We start from the raw sequence: 9,233 nt of genomic DNA, 5'->3' as shown, positions 1-9,233 counted from the left end.
GCATCGGCCGCAAGGTACGCATAACCATTTGATAGTTAGAATTCGTCGAGTAGTGATGTTATATTGACATCGTTGTTGTTTCATACCATTGGATATAGTAACTGAAGAAATTTGGGTGAGTTATTTGTTTTCAATTTGTATGTCAATTAGTATGGATGCTGAAAAGATAAAAAATAAGCGTAAAGCGCTTAAATGCAGTGCCACTAAGTTCGTTAAAAGTTTAGACGTCACTTTAGTAAATGAAACTAATGTTCGTAATTTAGAAGTATTATATAATCAATTAATTGATAAAATTGACTGTCTTAAAGTGGCTGATAATGAGCTTCTTAATGTAATCGAAGCAAAAGATATCGAAAAAGAGGTGCAACAATGTGAAGACTTCATGGAAAATTTAATTTTCTATAAATGTCAAATTACTCAAAGAATAGCAGCTCTAACACCTCCGGCTGTACCTCCTACTATTAATCCCGCTAATTTATCAAATTCAACATTGGAACTTAGTAGTCTAGTACATCAAGAAACTAGATCGTCGATTAAATTGCCAAAGCTAACTGTTAATAAATTCTACGGTGACCACAGGTATTGGCTAGAATTCATTAGTCAGTTTGAAAATGCAATAGATAAAAATAGCGGCTTATCTAAAATTGAGAAGCTTATTTACCTTAAGAATTTAGTAGGTGGTGCTGCAGCTAAAGCAATTTCCGGATTCGCATTAACAGAAAGTAATTATGATGCAGCCTTGGAACTTTTAAAATCTAGATTCGGACAAAAGAGTTTGCTCATTAATGCGCATTTAGGATCGCTTTTGAACATGACTCCCATAAAAAATACAAGTGATACGAACAGTTTGAGAAAATTATACGATAAAGCTGAAACTGAAATTAGGAATTTAGAAAGCTTGGGAATAAATTCAGAATCGTACGGTAATCTCTTAACACCGATAATATTGAAAGTATTGCCTTCTGAATTAACTCTTGAATTTAGTAGAAAGAATAAAAGTGATAATTGGGATTTGAAAGCTCTTCTCGAGTTCTTAGGTGAAGAAATACAAAGTCGCGAAAGAGCTCAATCTTTTCATTCTCCTATAAAAGAAAAACAAAATTTGACCCATCCGCTCCAAGAACTCAATCGAGGCGCTTCCGGATCAAAATCTTTTACCAGAGATACTTTTCGAAAACAGAAAAGTTTCAATTCTTCAGCGGCTGAACTCTTAATCAATCATACAGTTGCTAGTTCAAAATGTGTGTTTTGTGGTTCGAACTTGCATAATTCAGTTTCGTGTGACTCGGTAAGCATAGAAATGAAACGGGATTATTTGAAAAGAAATAGACTTTGCTTTTTTTGCTTTTCGAATAGACACTCAATTTCTTCTTGTCCAAAGCTTAAAAAAGAAAAAGGTTGTTCGTTTTGTGGTTTAAAATCGCACCCCAAAACACTTTGTTATCGGTTTTATCAGAATTCGGATAAAACTTTCACCCCGCCCCAAGAAGAATCTGATGACAATGTTACTAACGTTTCTTCTTGTCAAACTGAAAACAAATCGCAAAGGGTTAACCGCATCGGTCGTTGCTCGTTATAATAATCAATATAGAAATTGTCGTTTGTTAGCCGACACAGCGGCTCAAAGAAGTTTTGTAGATAGGAAATTTTCAAGATTGTTGAAACTTCCCATTATTCGAAAAGAAAATCTAACAGTTTATTCCTTCGGAGATAAGTCTCCTATTGAAAAAACGTTTAATGTAGTTAAAATAAGATTGGAAAATAAAGAAGATTCGAATTCGTATTTGGAAATCGAGGCGTTAGAAATAGAAAAAATATCCGCGGCACATATTCCGCCGCCTACAATAGATATTTCCATTTATAGCAAGCATTTGAAAGGTTTGAAATTAGCTGATACTTCGATTAAGGACGCTAGTGTTTCAGTTTTAATCGGTGCTGATAACTATTATGACGTCATGACAGGTAGAATTAAACGTATTAATCGGAAACTTGTAGCTGCTGAATCGCTCTATGGGTGGTGTTTAATTGGAATATCGGGCTCTCCAAATAGAAATTCAGGTGATTCTTTCGCCATGAAAGTAATGGTTGAGGAAAACATTTCAAAACAATTAGAGACATTTTGGCAACTAGAAAATCTTGGAATCGAATCAGCTAACGATGATGTAAGTTGTAATGATAACAAAATTTTACGAGAATTCGAAGATAGTATTCGCTTCCAAGATGGTAGATATGTAGTTGAACTCCCTTGGAAGGATAATTTTAAAGAATCGCTTGAAAACAATTACGAAGTGGCATATGAAAGATTTTCAAAATTGTGCTACATGTTTCAAAATGATCATTCTTTGTATTCCGAGTGTAGGAGAGTTGTAAATAATTACATAGAGCAAAACATAGTAGAGCGTGTTCCTGAATAAAGTGTAGCAGATAGCCCAGAATTTTATTTGCCCCACAGGGCAGTAATTCGAGATGATAGGGTGTCTAGTAAGCTCAGAGTTGTTTTCGATGCATCTTCGCATAAAAAGGGCAAGTTTTCATTAAATGATAGTTTGCATATTGGACCTAATTTGTATCCTGATTTGTTTGATCTTTTGTTATCATTTCGAAAGCATCCAATTGCGTTCACAGTTGATATTAAACAGGCATTTTTGAATGTAGCAATTGACGAGTCGGATAAAAATGTGACAAAGTTCTTTTGGACTGAAAATCCATATTCCTTTTCAGACTCTTTAGAAGTTCTAAAGTTCAATCGTGTTCTCTTCGGAATAAATAGTTCCCCCTTTCTCCTATGTGCTACTATTAAACACCATTTAAAGAAGTATTCTTCTATTTTTCCACAAACTCATGAACTGTTAAACAAATTTTGTTACGTCGATGACATCATAGGAGGTCAAAATACTGTTGCGTCGGCATACGCAACTAGTTTAGAATGCATCCAGATTTTTAGAGAAGCAAATATGCCCTTGCACAAGTGGGCTACTAATTCTGCTGAATTGCGAAAACTTTGGGAGAAGAACGGGTTTTCTACTGAAACGTCATCAAACCCAATTGGTCAAAACATGATAAACTATAAAGTATTAGGCATTTCCTGGGACGCTGACAGGGACTTATTTTATTTTAACGTAGAAAATCTGATATCCCTTGTATCGAAAGGAATTGATACAAAAAGATTCCTGTTGCAAGTTGCTGGTCGAATTTTTGATCCTATAGGATTTGTAGCTCCTTACGTAATTCGTTTGAAGATTCTCATTCAACGCGTCTGGGAAATGGGTCTTCTTTGGGACCAGGAAATGCCCCAAGTTATCAAAAAACCTTTCAGACAATGGTGTCTTGAACTGAAGGACTTAAGTTTAGCTGAAATCCCTCGCTTTTATCATTTCACGGACTCTTACACAGTTGATGTGCAACTGCACTCCTTTTCGGATGCATCTAAAAAGGCCTACGGAGCTGTAATATATTTTCGAGTCATTAAGACTGACGGGACTATAACGACTAGTTTTATCACTTCCAAGAGCAGGGTTGCCCCGTTAAAGACTCTTTCTTTGCCGAGGTTGGAATTGATGGGAGCACTGCTTTCTGCCAGGTTGTGTGCTAAAGTTTCTAAAGCTTTAAAATTTGAGAAGTCCTGCTTTTTTCATACGGATTCCTCTATAGTTTACCATTGGATTAGAGGGGAACCGTCCTGTTACAAACCTTTCGTCAAAAATAGGATAGAGGAGATTCAAAGACTGACTGAACCACCGAAATGGAATTTTTGTCCTGGGAGGGATAATCCAAGCGATATTGTAAGCAGAGGAATATCTGTTCAGGAATTGAAAGATAGTCAACTTTGGTGGCACGGACCACCCTGGCTTAGCCAAACAGAGCAGTTTTGGCCAAAAATAGAGGCCCAAAACGTCAGCAATCATGACCTAGAACTAAAAAGTAAATTTAGAGAAGTTTCGCAAAATGAAGTAATCCTCGAAAATCGCGAAAAGCTCATAAACATTGATAAATTTAGCAGTTATCTCAAACTATTGCGAGTAACTGCCTTCGTATTTCGATTTATACACAACGCAAGAAATACGTCGAAAAATAAAGGTGCTCTCGAAACAGATGAGCTTAAATTGTCTGAAGAATACTGGATTAAAGAAACCCAGAAAGAAGCTTATTGGTTAGAAATAGTCGATTTAGAAAGATCTCAAAAAGTTAGCGATAGTTCAAAAATTCGTTCTCTAGTACCTTTCTTAGATCCTAGGAATATTTTGCGAATAAAAGGGAGATTAGATGAATCAGAATTTTCTCTAAACGAGAAACAACCCATCCTTCTACCAAAAAACTCTAAATTTTCGGAATTATTAATCTTACATGAGCATACTAAGAACTTTCATATCGGAGTAACAGCTACTCTAGTAATGCTTAGAAGAAAGTTTTGGATAGCGAAGGGGAGACAACTCGTGAAGAAAGTACTTAGAAAATGCTTCATTTGTAGAAAATACAAATCCAAACCAGCAAACGAAATAACAGTGCAACTTCCGAAAGACAGAATTGTAGAAAATCCACCTTTCGAAATTTGTGGCCTTGATTTTGCAGGAGCTATTCTTTACAAATGTGATAAGGAAGTTAAAAAGGCTTATTTTGCAATTTTCACCTGTGCTGTAACTAGAGGAATTCACTTAGAATTAGTGTCCTCCATGTCTACAAAACATTTCTTACTAGCCTTTAGAAGATTCATTTCCAGGCGAGGTAGTTGCAGTGTTGTTTATTCGGATAACGCAAAATCATTCAAAGCCGCAAATAAAGATCTAATGTACTTCTATAACATTCTACAAGATTCGGAATTTAAAGATTTTATATCTTCACGTGGCATTAATTGGAAGTTTATCGTAGAAAGGGCGCCCTGGTGGGGCGGATTTTACGAACGTCTCGTAAAATCAGTGAAAGATCCACTCAGAAAAGTTCTCGGAAAAGCTCTTCTCACGTTTGAAGAACTTTCAACTGTTTTGACTGAAATCGAATACGTCGTTAATTCGAGACCTTTAACATACGTTACTGATAATTTTTCTGAGCCCAAGCCATTAACTCCTCTTGACTTTTTGCAATATGGAAGGAAAAATCACGACTATCCATTTAATTTTGCTGAGTTAGTTAATAGAGTGTCAACTAGAGAGTCCTTATTAAAAAGAAAGCAGTATCAAACTACACTTTTGAAACATTTTTGGGTTAAATGGAAAGAACTATATCTACTTAATTTGAAAACCACCATTTGTTCACCATTTCAAATCGCCTAACATTCACAAAGAAGTAAAGATGAATGATGTAGTGCTCGTCGAAGGAACTTCAAAATCTAAACTACTATGGGACTTGGGAATCGTTCAAGAAACTTTTCAAGGTAGAGATGGACATATCAGAGCTTGTGTCGTCAAAACCAAAAAGGGACTTTTCAGAAAACCTGTGCAGCTGATATATCCCCTTGAACTTTGAATGAACTGGTTTCACGTATCCTTTTTATGATTAATCAGTCGAAAAGTTTATTGAAAATAATTTGTTTTAAACTCTTTTTTCCTTCAAAATTTTGAAGTATTTGTGTTGTTGGACTTTAACTTCTTAAAATAATTTGCTTAAATATTTCATTAATTTTGGTAAAAAAAAACCTCTTATTTATAGTAAAATTAATTTTGTTAACTTAAGTTTAAAATTGTAAATATGTTTGAACATAAAATTCAAAAATAGAAATTACATTTTATATAAGTTTGTAACCTTATGGTTTATGGTATTTTAATCTTTATATTTAGCAACCTATAGTTATTGCATTCGTTATGGTTTACTAAGGAGAAGAATTTCCTTATGTATTTGCCTTTGTTATAGTTCTTTTTATAGGTTCTATTGATGAACTCTTAGAGTTCATGGTGGGGAGCTGTGGAAAATCTCCATAAAAATCCTCGAGTATGCCTGTGCGCAAGGGGGCGCTTTTCGATATGCAAATTTCCCACCTGTTGGTTCAATTTAGTTAGATGTCTTTCTGTTCATGGATCGTGGATTCGTGGCATTCGATAGCTTGATTTTTGTTGATGTTGGTCGTCTCGTGGCAGTTCGAATAGCAAGGGCAGTTTGGAAGCCCTTTCGTATGTAGAATCCAAATAAAGTTAATTTAGTTTTTAGATAATTGCCTTAACATTTTCTTTAGCTTATAGTATAGTTGTGCTGTGGTTGACTTAAGTTCGCGCATTTTTGCCGAAGGTCAAGCCCATGTAGCTTTAAGCCGTGTTAGGTCCTTAGAGGGACTAATTATTAGTAGTTTAGACCACCGCAAGTTACTTAAAAGCCTCACGATACAAACAAACTCTCCCAATGAAATGACAAGGTTGCGAAATGTACCGTCTTTTGATCATAATAACTAAGTCAATGATAATTAACTAAAAAGTATAAAATGAAAAAATATTAAATAAAAACAAAAAATCAGACTGCGTAAAAACCAAAAAAACTAAAAAGAAAAATGTATAAATCCAGTAGTTTAGAATGTTATCAAGTACTACTGAATAACTACACTGTTGAAATAGTTTTATAACCGTATACTCAGATAAGACAAATCATAAATTCAAAAGCAGAATAGAACAGCGGTTCCCAACCTTTTTGATTGTGCGGCCCATCAGTTTTGTAGAAAACAAGATTGAGGCCCACTAAATACTACACATTACTTGTACAGCCAAAATTTACTTTCTGGAGGGGAGGGGGGGAGGACCTATTCATAACTGTTCTTAAGCGTATTAGGACTGAAAGTGCGGTAAAAACAAGAGTTCTGGAGATGTTACTCCCCTTTTCTTGTGCAGTAATTAATTGTTCTTGTACAGTATATTTATATATATTGCACCACAGATATAAATATACTGTACAAGAACAATTTTCGAAGTAATTTTTAATGAAGAAAATACCTTTATTGCATTCACTTTGCTGGCACAGCTGTAAGGAAACTCAAAAAGAAGCCATCAAAGTTAAAGTAAATGGGATTCTTGGCGTTTTTTCTCTGCAAGGGAGTTTATATCTGAATTGAAACTAGATAGTTTTGATCTCAAATAATTTGCAACATTCAATGTATTTCTATATTATTTTTGTTTTTTTTTAACTGCAATAAAAAGTCTCATTCAAATAGGTAGGTTGTCAAAAAGCCTCTCAAGTGTCTCAATTCACTAGTTAGTTATACCAGTTCAGCAAAAGAGTAGCATTTTTAGCTTGACGCTTGAAGATAATACTAAGTACTTTGACAATTTTCATTAAAGAAGTTTCTGATTAATTAGATTTCATCTTCCATTATCTGGGAAAGTTCCTAAGAAATATGAAAAATCTTAATCCAAAAGTTCCTTATTGGCGATGAGCCAGGGACAGTTTTTGAGTGACAGTATATCTAATAAGTGAATTTTCGCGAAAAACCGAAATTAAGACCCCAAGTTTTATCTTGATTCAGATTCTCGACCGGTCTCCACGACCCAGTAACACGCTGTTCGCGGCTCACTTGTGGGCCGAGGCCCATGGGTTGGGAACCGCTGGAATAGAAGGATCAACAGGCGGGGACCATTCAAATTTTACGGGGTTCTTTGAATCAGAAAGGAATGGGCCCCGACTGTTGATCCTTCTATTGTGCTTTTGAATTTATGATTTGTCTTGTGTGTGTACGGTTTTAAAACTATTCCAACGGTGTAGTTATTCAGTAGTACTTAATAACATTCTAAACTACTGGATTTATACATTTTTCTTTTTAGTTTTTACGCAGTCGGGTTTTTTTTTTTTTTTTTTGGTTTAATAATTTTTTGGGAGGGTTTTACTAAACCCATTTTTCCTTCTCGTGAAATCTATGTTACATTCCAATGGATGATAGAAAATCAAGAAGATTTGAAGACGTGCTTGAGGCATACTAATCAGAAACAATTGTAATTCTGCTCTCCCCCCAAAAGTGGAATGGGCCGATTACAGCAATTTTCGGATAGTATTGTAACAGTTACTGACCACAAAATTTTTTAGGTTATTAGACATTTCCGGCTTAATTATATTGCACCTCGAATCCACCTATTAGACATCCCATACATATTTTTATAGGACCTTAGCAACTGTGTTGCCTTACTTCATTTACAAAATATATGAAAAGAAATTACAATCCTAACTTTTTGTTAAGAAAACGGCCTACTTTTGTTAAAGCCTCAAGCAGTCACAAAATTACCAAATCACTTAGCGTAAATTCGCTGAAGTATCTTCAACATTTATTAAACAAGCTGCCCATACGTATATTTTTTCATCCGGCTTTTGACCAAAGGGTTACTAGTTTTTTAGCATTAAAGCATCATAGTTAATGGCCAAAATCTGTATGAGTTCTCTTAACTAAAGTCTCCCATATCTTTCAAGAAATCATGCTTTTTTACAACTTGTTTGCTTAAAATTATTTTCATGTTTAGTTGAATCTTCGTTTTTAGCATCAAGCTATATCACTTGCTATCAAATTATTTTTAAGAAACCATTCATTTAAAAAAGAATTTAAATCAATTTTAAGGTAATTTCTGATTTAATTTTCCTTATTATGTGAGAAAACATCGTTGTAATGCTTACCTCCGCTGAATTTCAAATGAAGATACACGAATGATGATAAAAGCATGCTTGTCCATCGACCACCACCAGTATTGACTATCAGTTTTCCGTCTGGAATCGCAGAAAATTGTATCAGGTTACTTATAAAAGTAAACTTAAAGAAAAATCTTAATTGAATAATTTGTAATTATATAAAATCAAAATATACAAATATATCTCAGCGGTGATACCTCTGTAAAATTATTGGTTTTACAGGATATAGGCAGTTAAATGCTTAACGGAGATCTGAAAATGAATTGATGGCCCGGTAGCAGAATTTTTTTTAACAATCTGCAACGGAGACCGAAAATTCCAAAAAAGTCTGCAGGGTAAACCAGCATTAGAGTAGTCGTAACACTTACAATAAAACATCACTAAGGAATGCTTTAAAGTAAAATGCTGAATTTAAAAATTACATTCAAAATGCAAGACAAAAAATTTCAAAATAAAGTAGAAACCTGAGGCGTGTAGGTCTCCTGTGCAAGTGCATTTGACACCTCAGCCTCTAAGGACACAAGCCAAGATTTAAGGGTCTTTTATCGCTTTTACTATTTCATTATAGATTGAACTTTACTTTAAATTCAAAAGATTCGCGCAGAGAGTGAAAAAAGAAAATTACTCCAATCCAAAAATGCTCTGTAATC

The sequence above is a fragment of the Uloborus diversus genome, chromosome 5 (assembly GCF_026930045.1).
Source record: "Uloborus diversus isolate 005 chromosome 5, Udiv.v.3.1, whole genome shotgun sequence".
NCBI classification, from domain to species: domain Eukaryota; kingdom Metazoa; phylum Arthropoda; class Arachnida; order Araneae; family Uloboridae; genus Uloborus; species Uloborus diversus.
This window is presented reverse-complemented; position numbering follows the sequence as displayed.